This window comes from Podarcis vaucheri (genome assembly GCF_965113315.1).
Source record: "Podarcis vaucheri genome assembly, chromosome: 10".
NCBI lineage: Eukaryota > Metazoa > Chordata > Lepidosauria > Squamata > Lacertidae > Podarcis > Podarcis vaucheri.
Genome location: NC_138748.1, coordinates 54487798 through 54502132, shown reverse-complemented (window position 1 = coordinate 54502132; position 14335 = coordinate 54487798). Strand labels below are relative to the sequence as shown.

Sequence of the window (14335 nt, the reverse complement as noted above, 5' to 3'; positions counted from 1 at the left end):
CAATCTGGTGGAACGCTCTGTCACAAGAGACTAGGGCCCTGCGGGACCTGACATCTTTCCGCAGGGCCTACAAGACAAAGCTGTTCCACCAGGCCTTTGGTCAGGGCACAGCCTGACTCCCTCCTTTGGCAATCTTCACAGAACTTTAGCCTAATGGTTGCCATCAATTTGATTTGAATTAATTTTATAGTGAAATGATTTTAGAATGTTGTACTATTTTATTGTTGTTAACCTCCCTGAGCCCGGCTTCAGCTGGGGAGGGTAGGATATTAATAAAAATTATTATTAATTATTATTATTATTATTACTATTATTATTATACGGTAACTTTGGAATACAGAAAATAAACTGGCAATTTGTTCTGGTGAGATAAACACTATACACCGAAGAGTCCAGTGTTCTCCATAAAAGTTTTATCCACATGCTGGGGTAGATTCTGCCCTTCCTCCTCCACCACACATGACCTGGAGACAATGCAAAAATATAGGGTTTTCCATGTTCCAAACATAGCCTATGAAGTTACAAATGCCTTCCCCAATGATTGTATATGACCATCCCTATTGTTGATCTGCCAGAGGCTGACATTATCTCCTGTTTTCCTGAATGTTTTGAATTCATTAAGCAAGTCAAATTAAAGAATGATGTGGTGTTGGTTCACTGTAACATACCCTCCAAGCACCCCATTTTAAGCAGGACATCCCCGCTTTCCTTGGAAGTGCCCAGGACTCTGCCTTTGGCCCAGGGCACCCCAATTTCTTGTGGCCAGAGGACAAAAGCCAAGGAAGCAGCTTCTGGAATGGTGGTGGCATTCCCGGCCCCACCAACATGGTGCCCTTCTGGGACTACAACTCCCACCAGTCCCTGGGAGAGAGGCACAAATGTGTGCATGAGCAAAGGGAGAAGACTCAGCTTCCATTGGCCCGACATAGCTGTTGTAATGCTCCTGGGCACAATTTTTGTAAGGCCTTTCAGGAGCTTCCACTAACCAACATAGATGCTCCACTTCCCCTCCTCTGGAAAGATAGGGAGCAGGTTTTCCTGCAGCAGTTTCTCATGAGTAAACCAAAAAGTACATGAGGTGGGGTTTGTGAAAAAGGAGTCTAAGGTTTATTTCTGTGCAGATGTTTTGATCCAGTGGGATTGCTCTGCAAACACTGGACCACGAACAAAAGGGATCCAACAGTTTTTATATTCATTTACAGAAAGTACAAATTCAGTCACCCAATCAGATCATTTTGTTTCTTTCTCTCTTGCTTACGAAGCTCATTGGTATGCACATGTTGTCTCCTTGTGATTGGTCTGAATTGCAAACAGTGAGATCATGCGTACTAGCTGGCTTTTGACAAAGGAAATTCCTTGTAGTCTGGTAGATTTTTATTGCAGGGTTAAGTTTCACCACAGTATTACCTAGGTTTCTCCACCATTATCGAGCATGTTCAGATCGTACCAGAACCTCAGTCCAGTATGTTTCCCTGTTCTTCATTACCTCAATACCTCACAATAGCAGAGGGCCAAGGAAGTTGGTGTGCATTGCCTGGGTTGGGGTAGGGGGTGACTGAGCTGGCTGTGTTATTTATTTTTCTCGTATGTGGCACCACCACCTCCTAAGGCTCCCCTGGAGCTGACTGCCACTTTCTCTATAACCTGGCTCTTCACAACTTTAGTTTACTTCCCTCCTGCCCGTCCCCAAAACAGGCTTCATGTGAATGCTGTTCAGCAATGCTATATAGGCAAAATTGCATCAGGTCTGGTTTTTACTCAGTAAGTCAGTCTTTATTGTCCTGACCCCGAGTCACAAAGAGTTTTTTTATTTTAACCTCTCTAGCTACTGAGGACCATGAGACCAGTCAAGAACATTCCATTTTATGATTCTTGGCAAAAGTGTGCAAGTATGTTTTGCAAAGGCAGGGGGTAAATGATAGCAGAAAAAGGGAAGCACCTATTTTTTTTTGTGCAAGGTGGGAGGAAAGCACATGGGCAGGATTAAACTATGTTTCAATAGCTTAGCATTCCAAAACTGCTGCTTCTCTCAGCTTGCACTGAACAGTTCTCTCTTAATCTCCTTCCGGTGTTCTTCATTTCTACTTTACTTTGCCTAAGTCCAGCTGCACCTTCACAAAAACCAAACAACAAAAATGCTATAGAGTTGCTGCATCTTTAAAAGTTGTGCAGCAGAGATTTTTTAGCATGTGTAGCTTCCCAGATGTTTGCAAGAAATACCTGCTGACATTCACTCTTCTAGGCAACTATTAAATGTTACTTTCCATATGTGAAGTCCACAGCAAAGTTTGAATTTAAAGGAGGACCCCCCCCCCCCGAACATATTATGAAACCTGTTAAAGACGATGATAATTTGGTGGACTTATAAAATGCGTATGTATGAAATTTGGATTTTAAAAATTGATGGTGGGTGAGTGCGAAGTCATTAGTATTGTAGAACTGGATATAACTTAAGCTTGAAATAAAATGTTTTTTAAAAGGAGAAACTGAGTATTTGCATTTAAAACTAAAAAGAAACAATCCAGTTTCTATTTTTAATAGTTTTTATGTACTCTGATTTATATACATGAGTGCAGAGAGGGGGAAAACACCGTTTCATAGAATCATAGAATCATAGAGTTGGAATAGACCACAAGGGCCATCGAGTCCAACCCCCTGCCAAGCAGGAAACACCATCAGAGCACTCCTGACATATGGTTGTCAAGCCTCTGCTTAAAGACCTCCAAAGAAGGAGACTCCACCACACTCCTTGGCAGCAAATTCCACTGTCAAACAGCTCTTACTGTCAGGAAGTTCTTCCTAATGTTTAGGTGGAATCTTCTTTCTTGTCGTTTGGATCCATTGCTCCGTGTCCGCTTCTCTGGAGCAGCAGAAAGCAACCTTTCTCCCTCCTCTATGTGACATCCTTTTATATATTTGAACATGGCTATCATATCACCCCTTAACCTCCTCTTCTCCAGGCTAAACATGCCCAGCTCCCGTTTGGTCAAGCGTTAATAGGATGCAAAAGATACAATTAAATTAAAGCTTAAAGTTATGCAAAATAAGCAGAGCGATCATTTTACAACAGCAGTAACTATTGATACTGCAAGGCGGAGTTTTTCTGCCTTCCATACAGCTTCTTGATGAATTACAGATGCTCTGGTTGTATTCATAATGAACTTGTTTGGCTGTAACCTTGTTCCTAACTTCATATTCATATTCCTAAAATTATGTATACCACCATCTGAAGAGCATAGGTGGTTCAAAACAAAGTTAATAATAATAAATAACAAAAGTAACTCTTTAGTGATCCCTATATTAGCTTTAACAGTTTCTAACCTTTAAGAATTAATATCCCAAGAAAAGAGGGGCTCCTTTTGCTAGAAGATGTGGGATACAAATTTAATAAATAAATCTGGAAGAGGGTGATCAGTTGTGGAGGAGTTACGTAACACGGTGCTTGTTTTTACAAGCCATTAAGAACAGGCTTTACCAAAGGGGTCATGGACTTTGAGGAAGCATGAACTCAGGGCAAAAAGGAGAAAGGTGCTAAGAGGAAGGTATGTACCTTCTGGAAGACGGTTTAGGGTTATAAAGACTAGAACTAGCCGCCTGAGAAACAGTTTCTATCCAAATGCGATTTTGCTTTTAAACACAGTCTAATGTAGTCTTTATGTAGGTATATTTTATTCAATTATGGGGTATCAGAGTTTTTAGGGGCTGACCAGGCTGGGATAGCAGGCTTGTGGGTTTTTGAATGTGTGATGTAGATTTTTTTCAGTTTCGTTGTTCTGTATGGGACAATGACAATAAAGATTATCGTATCGTATCGTTTGGCAAACCCTCACTGTGATCAACTCCCACCTGGAAACTTATGTCCCCACTGTGGAAGGACGTGTGGATCCAGAATTGGCCTCCACAGTCACTTACAGACTTACTGTTAAGCCCATGTTCATGGAAGACAATCTTACTCAGCTATGAGTGATCACCAAAGAATAAGAATCTTTTAAAAGCTCTTATTACACTTCCTAGTGGTTCTGTATATTAGCTAAATCTTGCAGTTCAGGCAGATTGTATACAAGATCCCAGGATTTACCCTCTATAAAAAGGGGAGGCTAAGCCAAAAAAAAAGAAAAAAAGGTTACAAACTTTTGTGCATCAGTAGAATAATTTGCATTTTGTATATCAGCCTAGAACATCTTGGGTCTGTCCACATGCATTTTCTGTCATCATTAAGGGGCAGCGTATCTCAGACAAGGGGACATAGCTTGCTGAGGACACCTAGAGGTTTGAAGTGGGGTCTTTCTGGTTGATTCAGTTCTGGCCACCATACTATGCAAGCTTTCAAGAGGGAAAAAAGGAGTAATGGTGGTGGAATGAACAGAACAGTTTTTGAAGGCAAAGAAAAATGCTAGTGAGTTCTCCAAATACAGACTGAAAGTTGAATTCAAAAGCTGTTGAGTATGTTTCTTTAGGAGGCAAAGCTACCAGGTGTGTGCCTTTAATACTACCAGGTATCTTTCTGAACATATGGTTTAAGTTTGGAGAAGAGAGAGGGGGCTAGTACAGAATGACTGCAAATGTTTCTCTATGGTCCACCAAACTGCAAGGTATTTGTTTGTTTCGTTAGGAAAACACCTCCTAAATGCACTTAAGGCAAAGTGATGAGGTCAGAGGATGAGGTCAGAGGATATGCAAGTCAGAGGGAGGATGCAAGATGGCTACTAGCAGAGAATAAACTGCATTTTGTGGAAGACCTGAAGAGAGAGTGAGTAGAATTTGGGGACTCTGTAAGCTAACAGCATCTTGGGGCACTAGCTGCCTCTACATATAAGATGTGGAAGAAGGAAACTTGAATGTAGAAAAAAAATAAGCTGTTCTACCACCTATCATTGTTCAATAAATTTGTATATGAATCTCAAGTATTACACTGAGCATCTAATCTTAAGATATTTGTTTGTTGTTCTCAGTTCATGGGCATTTGGTTTGCTTAGCTGCAGGAGTGCTATTCTTCTCTTAAGGACCACTGCTTTCTTTACTGTTGAAGCAACTGAGCTTCCACCATTAACTGTACTTAGTGGAATATTACAATTGACCCAGGTATATCTGAAAATTGCCCCTCCTGTCAATATATAGAAGCCTGAAGCATGGGCCTCTATTGTTTCTCTAAACAAACACTTACAGCCTCTTGGATATAGTTCTACTATAATGCAACTGTTTCCTAGGTAACTAATTGCTATCACCTCACAAAGCTTATCTAGGATTTGAAAAGATAAAACAACTGTATCTAGAAAAAAAGGCATTTTCTACCAGTCCTTTATCTTTGCCTTGCACCTTCCTAAGATAAGAGCAAGTACACAAAAGGTTTGCCCAAACTGGAGAGTTTGTTAAGAAGATCTAGAGAGATATTTGCTTTGTAAATTTAAGGTTTCAATAGTTCGGCTTCTACTGTTAAATAACCCTTGTTACTTGTTGCTCCTTATCTAGTAACAAATTCTACCTTTACAGCACAATGTCCCTCCTTAGAAGTAAAAGCAGGTTTCAATATTTCAACTTCTGCTGTTAAAATAACCCTCTGCAGCATCAAGCTGTTAAACTGTTCCCCTTTCAACTTGCAAACTGCTTTTACAGTATAATGTCTCTCCTTGGAACTAAAAGTGATTCAGAAAAGGAAATTGGATCACCAGCCCTACTGTAAAACCCTCATAAACCAGCCTCCCCAAATGCTGCTTGCGAAATCAGTCTTCCTTGTTGCTTCCTTCTCTTTTTATATGGATGGTAGAATCCACTCTTTCCCCCCTTTGGCTGGTTGGCTGGGTAGATTAAAGCCATGATTCACCTGACTTAAAATCTTGGCACTACTATAACCTTAATTTGCAGCTGACCTGGATTTTTCTTTTTTTAACAAATACAGGGCTTAAACAAGTTCTTAAGAATAACAGCTGTTAACAGCTTCCAACTATTTTATTCAGCTGTGTTTCGTTAAGTCTCTGCCCCACCTCATCTCTTCCTGTTACACACAATAAGTCATGACCTTTATAACAATTCTGCCAGCATGCAACTGGTCCTCTCATTAGCCTTTGCTCCTTTCAACAAATGTTTGTGGACAGATTGAGTTTAGCTATAAAGGAAATCTGGGCAGCTGCAGTTTCCTCTAGCTTGTGATTCTGTCTTGCCAACCTCTCGTTTCCCAAGAGATTGTCAAATAGCTGTGTTTAGAAGGCTGACTTGAGTCTTAGGTAGAAAATGAACCACAAAGGTCCCATGGAAATCAGTGGCCATGAGCTAACTTAGTCATGCCTAAGGCTCCACTTACCTTGCAGTAAACCCTACTGAATTCGGTGGTACTTACTTCTGAGTAGGCTTGGTTAGGATTGCACTGTTGGCCCACTAAACTCAATGATTGAAAACAACACCAATTCCTTTGCTTTCACAGACTGTAGCTGGATCTGTTCCTAGGGCATTATATGTTGTGCTCTGGGCTGCTGCAGCAGGTGGCTCTCATTTGCAACACAGCTACTCCCCATACTTCTCTGGAAATCATGACTATCTCAGAACAAACACAATAGGAATTCTCACGTTTGTGGGATTACCTAGTTGAGGATGTTTCGGAGTGGGAAGTCCAAAGCAAAATTCCCCTTGGAAAAATATACTCAATGAAAAACAATCAAACACAGACACACACTGAATATAGATTGATATACACACCAGCAGTTTGAAACACAGCAAGGATCTCGCTGCCCTTCTGCATTGCAAGTTACTTTTTTTATCTTGCTGTTCAGATCAGAGGGGGGGAGATGTCTTCACCTGATTTACCTGATTTACTTTCCCAACACCAAACTCCAATTCACAGAAGCTGCCACCTGCTCATGCACTATGGCTGCCTGAAATGTATACAACCATAGCTTCTGTTTTCAAATCGGATGGACATGGGTTTAAGCAAAAGCACGTAAAATAGCGGCATTTCCCAGAAAGCTACAACCTACTTTTATGGGTTGCAGCTAATGTCACATGCTGTTGCTATGAAGTAGGTTAGGCTAAGACAGGCATAGGCAAACTTGACCCTCCAGATGTTTTGGGACTACAGTTCCCACCATCCCTGACCACTGGTCCTGTTAGCTAGGGATGATGGGAGTTGAGTCCCAAAACATCTGGAGGGCCGAGTTTGCCTATGCCTAGGCTAAGAGATAGTGAATCCTTATGGCTGAGCAGGGATCAAACCCAGATCTCCCCAGTCCTAGTCCTACATGCTAACCACTACACTACACCAGCTTTCCATGTTGACAAAACCATGGTTTTTGGTTTGCTTTGCCTGAAAGAATAGGAACCTAGCCAGAAAAACAATGGCCAATCCAAGCTTAATGCACATGTGTTCCTCTGTGCTGTGGATGCACTGAGGGGTAATGTGGAATTGATCTTCACTGAGCTTTTATTTTTGGAATGAAACCAGTTTCCAAGAAAGCATTTTTCAAGGGCAATAGGCTCCCAGTATGTTTCCAAGCATGATTCAAAGTGTTGGTGCTGACCTTTAAAGCCCTAAATGGCCTCGGTCCTGTATACCTGAAGGAGCGTCTCCACCCCCATCGTTCAGCCCGGACACTGAGATCCAGTGCCGAGGGCCTTCTGGCGGTTCCCTCATTGCGAGAAGTGAGGCTACAGGGAACCAGACAGAGGGCCTTCTCGGTAGTGGCGCCCGCCCTGTGGAACGCCCTCCCATCAGATGTCAAAGAGATAAATAATTACCTGACATTCAGAAGACATCTTAAGGCAGCCCTGTTCAGGGAAGTTTTTAATATGTAATGCTGTACTGTTTTTAACACTGATTGGGAGCCGCCCAGAGTGGCTGGGGAAACTCAGCCAGATGGGCGGGGTATAAATAATAAATTATTATTATTATTATTATTATTATTATTATTATTATTATTATTATTATTATTATTATTATTTTAGATTGTGTGTAGACTACATAGGAAAAACAAGTAGCCTCCAATGATTCTAGAATCAGTCCTGCAGCTCACATGGTTGCAGAACTCCATGTAGGAAATGTACCTCCATGTAGGAAATGTACCTTTCTTCCTGGAGAAATACATTTAGGATCACAGCCATTTTGATGTAGCCTACGCAGCGTTTTCTACTCCCAAGAGAATAGATTTTCTAACAAAGGCCTTAGTTCTCTGACAACCAGGGTCATGTCCTTGTTGAGTCATGCCTTTGCCTGGCAGCTCTCGGCAAAGTATTGTCCTTTTCTGCATGAGTTTCTCTGCTGTTTAACACTTGTAATAATGACCCATCTCCCTAGGATATTGTATTAATGTCAGGTAATGATGGTAAATTACTGTATACACCAAATAACTATTTTATTAGAGCCCCTATTGGAACATTTCTAGCCGAGTGTTTGTTCTTGGAAGGCAAGTGATGTTGCTAAGTAGTGGCAGGAGTTACTTAGGGACACAGAGGTGAGACTGTGTCACTGAGCAGAGAGGATGTAGCTACAGCTATCCAATAAATTGTGCCTGTATATATTATAAATCATGCTCAGGTCTAATCCGCTTAGTGTATAAGTTAGAACACAGACATTATTTCTTCTAGTCAATAGCTCCATGTAAACATGAGCCTATTGCTGATCACATGCAGTATGGGTCAATTCATGAATGCAGCAGCTTATGGTGTGCTGGGTGACTGCCACTTCCTTGACCTCTGATCACTGCTACTTTCTGGGAAGTAGAGGGTGAGAGGTGAGGTGGCAGTGAGTCTGGCCTGGTGCAAACATACTGACTGGTGGAGCCAATCTGGAGTGCTGATCGTGTCACTGCCTTGCCCTTTTGTCTTGCCAAAGGCAAGGTGGTTCTTTTAAGATGAGATTGAGAAGCAATACAAAATGCACAAGTGAGTGAGAAGATGAAAGATTTTATTCTAAAACAGCAAGCAATGCATTCATACCAAGCAAAGACTTCAACCTGCCACTTGGAAGCCCTCAAGAAGCGGCAAAGCGACTCTCCCAGGTCGCCCCAGTTTGCATAGCCCTGCGGCTGATCAGTCTGTGCACAAGCTTCAGAGAAACTCTGCCCAAACCACCAGATTTTATAGACAACCTGTGTAGCTTTGAAGACTGGCCATGGGCAGATAATCCATTGGCCACCCCTTCCCAATGCCTCACGAAGCACTATCCTCCCAAGCTGACAAGGCAGACTTCACCTCCTTCCAATGGCCCCAAAACATTTAAAACTGTTCTCAAAACATTCACATTGCAAAATAGCGATGAGAAACCAAAATACATTCCATCAAAAACTTAACAGGAGAGGGAGGGAGAAGGAACAGGGGCAGGAAGGGCTCCATGACAGACCACTTACTCCTCGATACATTTTGTCTTCTGTGTGCATTTCCCATACACCTTTCTTCTTTCTCCCTCTTTGCTCCTCTCTTTTTCTATGTTCTTGTCATTTTTTTGTATATAGTCATAGAATCATAGAATTGCAGAGTTCGAAGTGATCCCAGGGGTACCGTAATCTAGAACCCTCCCCCCCCGCAATGCACTGTTGAAAATACAATAAAAAGTTAATTACCAAATAACAACAGCTTTTTGGTAGACTAAAATGCAGCTGAACAACTGACTGGTGCTCTCCCTGACTTCCTGACAGGCCTGTGGAAGTTCTTCCCCGGTTTCTGGTGGTGTACTGGTTAAGAGTGGTAGTCTCGTAATCTGGGGAACCGGGTTCGCGTCTCCGCTCCTCCACATGCAGCTGCTGGGTGACCTTGGGCCAGTCACACTTCTTTGAAGTCTCTCAGCCCCACTCACCTCACAGAGTGTTTGTTGTGGGGGAGGAAGGGAAAGGAGAATGTTAGCCGCTTTGAGACTCCTGAAGGGGAGTGAAAGGCGGGATATCAAATCCAAACTCTTCTTCTTCATCATCTAGCCTGTAGATACATGTAGAGGTCTGTCTCAGTGACCCTGCTTGGATTTGGGCATCTGTAAACAACACAGATGAGTATGTATGAGATGCATAAATACCTAAACCATTCTAAATGCAGCTTAGTGAGAAATGTAATTAAATGTAGATAAATTAGGGCCAAAGCAATACTTGGTCTTTGCAGTGGTATAACAAGAAGTCATTGGATTATAGGGACATGTGACAATGACTCAGGGTGGCAAAGACCTTGGATAGCCTTACTTATCAAGAAAAGCGTTCATTAGTCAGATAAATTTAGATACAAGTCAGTATGCAATTATCCACAACTTCCTGCAGAGCTCGCGTACCAGCCCATTTCTATGCCATTGCTCCCTCTTCATTTTCTACCGCCTTTATTTTAAGGGGAACAGAGGCAGAGTCACCCTGTCACATAGCACTTTGCTCACAGTTGGATCTGAAACCAAATGACACTTCATTCAAATGTCTCAGACGAGTGCTATAGACTGTTGCTGTGCCATCCTGGTCGGCTTCGCATCTCATCTGTGGCCAGTGCGGTCCATTTGTATGATCCACTGCAGGATCTCTTCATACTGCATGCATCCATGAAGTTGACCCAAACCATAGCTGTCAATGTTTTCCCCTTTTTAAGGGAAATCCCCTTATTCCGAATAGGATTCCTCGCAAGAAAAGGGAAAAGTTGACAGCTATGACCCAAACTCACAATATAGATCTTAACCTATGGAATCTATAACCATAATATGGAGTGGATCCTGGGGTAGGCAAATTCGTCATTTTATTAACAATGATTTGCTATAATAATAATAATAATAATAATAATAATAATAATTTATTTCTACCCCACCCATCTGGGGTTCTATGGAATTTCTATGTTTTCATGAAGTATACCCGATAGAGATGGGAGAGAATTTCGTTTGGTCCACATCTGCAGTAAACTGACCTAATCTGCACTTAATTTGATCTCATACACAGATCAGAACATAATTATACTTGGGATTTTGCACTTCTCCAAATTTTGTGACAAAGTTTTTGGCTCAAAAACTCCATACTAAAATGCATACTTTTTTTTTGCATATTTTAGGATAAAATGTGTTTGGAAATACATGCGCTGAGATAAAATATGTTAAGATGCATACTTTGGTACATGTTTAGGAGCGAAGTTCCAGGCTTTTTAAGAAAATGACAGATAAATATGAAAATGGGATGGTACAGATGTTTGAATGCATACATGTAAAATTGACATGGACCAGAAACGGAATGATCTGCCCATCCCTACTTGGGATGGGGATAAACAAAGGGAGGGTGGCTGTTACATCCAAGCTTGGTTTATGAACACCAGGAAGGTGATCCCATTGGAAACACAATGTTGAACTAGGTTGGCGTTGGTCTACTCTAACAAGGAAACACCTCTTTAAGATAGTATAAATTCCCTACCTACATTTCCATCCTCACAATTGATGTCCTCCAAGCAGATGCTGCCCCAGATGTTATTGGACTCTACCTCCCATCAGCAACAGCCAGCATAGCCAATAGTCAGTGATTTGTAGTTGTAGTCCAGCAACATCTAGAGGGCCACAAGTTCTCCATCCTGGCTCAAAATGCTCTGAAACCAAACAAAGACCTGCTTATACAACTAAGCAGGTCTCAATCAGGTCTGTTGCTGGGAGGAGCTCTTTTACATGCAGTTCCCTGAGCTCCATGATGGAAGAAAAGTAGGGTATAAGTGTAATTAAATAAATGCCTGTACTCCACTGATATTTCCTATTTGAATGGTTTTTGTGTGCATGCTTTTGCTGGTCTTTTCAAAATAGTCTCTCTGTGTTTGTAGTGATACTTTCCTGCAATGCTGTTCAGTGTGCTTGCCCCATTGTTTTTATAGCCAAAATACCCCCACGTGGGTGGCGCTGTGGGTTAAACCACAGAGCTTAGGACTTAGAATCATAGAATCATAGAGTTGGAATAGACCACAAGGGCCATCGAGTCCAGGCAGGAAACACCATCAGAGCACTCCTGACATATGGATGTCAAGCCTCTGCTTAAAGACCTCCAAAGAAGGAGACTCCACCACACTCCTTGGCAGCAAATTCCACTGTCAAACAGCTCTTACTGTCAGGAAGTTCTTCCTGATGTTTAGGTGGAATCTTCTTTCTTGTAGTTTGGATCCATTGCTCTGTGTCCGCTTCTCTGGAGCAGCAGAAAACAACCTTTCTCCCTTTGCTGATCAGAAGGTCAGCGGTTCGAATCCCCGCGATGGGGTGAGCTCGGTCCCTGCTCCTGCCAACCTAGCAGTTCAAAAGCACGTCAAGGTACAAGCAGATAAAGAGGTACCGCTCCGGCGGGAAGGTAAACGGCGTTTCTGTGCACTGTTCTGGTTCACCAGAAGCGGCTTAGTCATGCTGGCCACATGACCCGGAAGCTGTACGCCGGCTCCCTCGGCCAATAAAGCGGGATGAGCGCCGCAACCCCAGAGTCGGCCACGACTGGACCTAATGGTCAGGGGTCCCTTTACCTTTAGTACCCCCAGCATACCAGAGATAGAGATCAGCCATTTTTTTCAAAACCCGCCCCCAATATTTAGGGGGGAAACCCTTTGGGAGCCCCTAACAGCCCAGCGAGGACTGAGCAAGTTGTAGGGGGATGGAATCTGAGGAGTGGGGAACAGAATGGAGTGGGCAAAATCCTGAACAGCATAGAAATCAGCCTCATACTGAGTCTGATAATTGGTCCATCCAAGCTCAGTATTGATTGCAATGGCTGGCAGTGAATCTCTGGGGTTTCAGACTAAGTTATCGTTCAGCCTTACCTGGAGGTCCCAGGGATTGATACCAGCCGCTTCTGCATTCAAAGCAGATGTTCTTCTGCTTAGGTGCAACCCTCCCACACTGAGAGCCAGTGTGGTGTAGTGGTTAAGAGTGGTAGTCTCGTAATCTGGGGAACCGGGTTCGCGTCACCGCTCCTCCACATGCGGCTGCTGGGTGACCTTGGGCCAGTCACACTTCTTTGAAGTCTCTCAGCCCCACTCACCTCACAGAGTGTTTGTTGTGGGGGAGGAAGGGAAAGGAGAATGTTTGCCGCTTTGAGACTCCTTAAAGGGAGTGAAAGGCGGGATATCAAATCCAAACTCTTCTTCTTCTTCTTCTTCTTCTTCTTCTTCTTCTTCTTCTTCTTCTTCCCCCACTGCAGCATTTTGTTATATCTCAAATTATATAAATATCTATAATTTGAAATCTCAGTGCTCCATCTTTCTGATTGATGTTTACCAGTTATTGGTATTTTTTATTGCAGCTGTCTTTCTTGTGGTCAGGAAAATGTCAAAGCTTGTAATGTCATTGTCAATTTCATGAGCGGAAAGAGCTGAGAGAGACAGACAGACATTAGCGGGGGAAGTATAAACTTGATAGATTTTGCTTCTAGCCCTCCTATAGTTAAAGCTACTCCAGGAAAACAAGAGGAACCTGTAGGGTGGCAGGGGGGAGAATGAGCTTGGCACATGTGGGTATTATTTTTTAAACAAGGCATGTACATACCAGCTTTTCCTCCCCATCTTCGGTAACAGTGATCGTCTGTGATTCCACCCATTGCTTGGTTTTATTAGTCGCTGGCATTGGATGCAGAAGAGCAAAGAGGCCTCTTCTAGACATTAATTCTCAACATTAAAAGTGTAGGCTTGATTATATACAACAAGTGGCAATAGAAGGAAGCATCTCCACCCCATTGTTTAGCCCGGACACTGAGGTCCAGCTCTGAGGGCCTTCTGGTGGTTCCCACACTGCGAGGTTACAGGGAACCAGGCAGAGGGCCTTCTTGGCAGTGGCACCTGCACTGTGGAATGCCCTCCAATCAGATGTTGAGGAGATTAATAACGATACAACCTTTAGAAGATATCTGAAGGCAGTTCTGTACAGTGGTACCTCAGGTTACATACGCTTCAGGTTACATACGCTTCAGGTTACATACACTTCAGGTTACAGACTCCGTTAACCCAGAAATATTACCTCGGGTTAAGAACTTTGCTTCAGGATGAAAACAGAAATCGTGTTTTGGCGGTGCGGCGGGAGCAGAAGGCCCCATTAGCTAAAGTGGTGCTTCAGGTTAAGAACAGTTTCAGGTTAAGTACGGACCTCCGGAACGAATTAAGTACTTAACCCGAGATACTACTGTATAGTGGAGTTTTTAATGTTTAATGTTTTATTATGTTTTTGTATATGCTGGAAACTGCCCAGAGTGGGGCGGGGTACAAATCATCATCATCATCATCTTCTCCTTCTCCTTCTTCTACTTCTTCCTGAAAATAGAGAATACAGTTTCTGTGAGAAGCTCTAAGGAAGTTATATTGCAATTACTGAGCATTGCTGAGTTATTCGGAAGAAAGTGATCATCCATTACAGCAGGATTGGGATATTCTAGGCCATGCTAGCCCAGCTGGG

General features: G+C 42.6%; 1 pseudogene across 1 annotated transcript in view; it reads right to left on the bottom strand.

Moving 5' to 3' along the window:
• Window positions 1-13938, bottom strand: part of LOC309542042 (general transcription factor IIF subunit 1 pseudogene) — a 213901-nt pseudogene extending 199963 nt beyond the window's left edge. Inside the window, exon 1 of the transcript XR_014224561.1 lies at window positions 13830-13938. The product of XR_014224561.1 is annotated as a general transcription factor IIF subunit 1 pseudogene (transcript). The remainder of the gene's footprint in view (window positions 1-13829) is intronic.
• Between the last annotated feature and the right edge of the window lie 397 nt (window positions 13939-14335).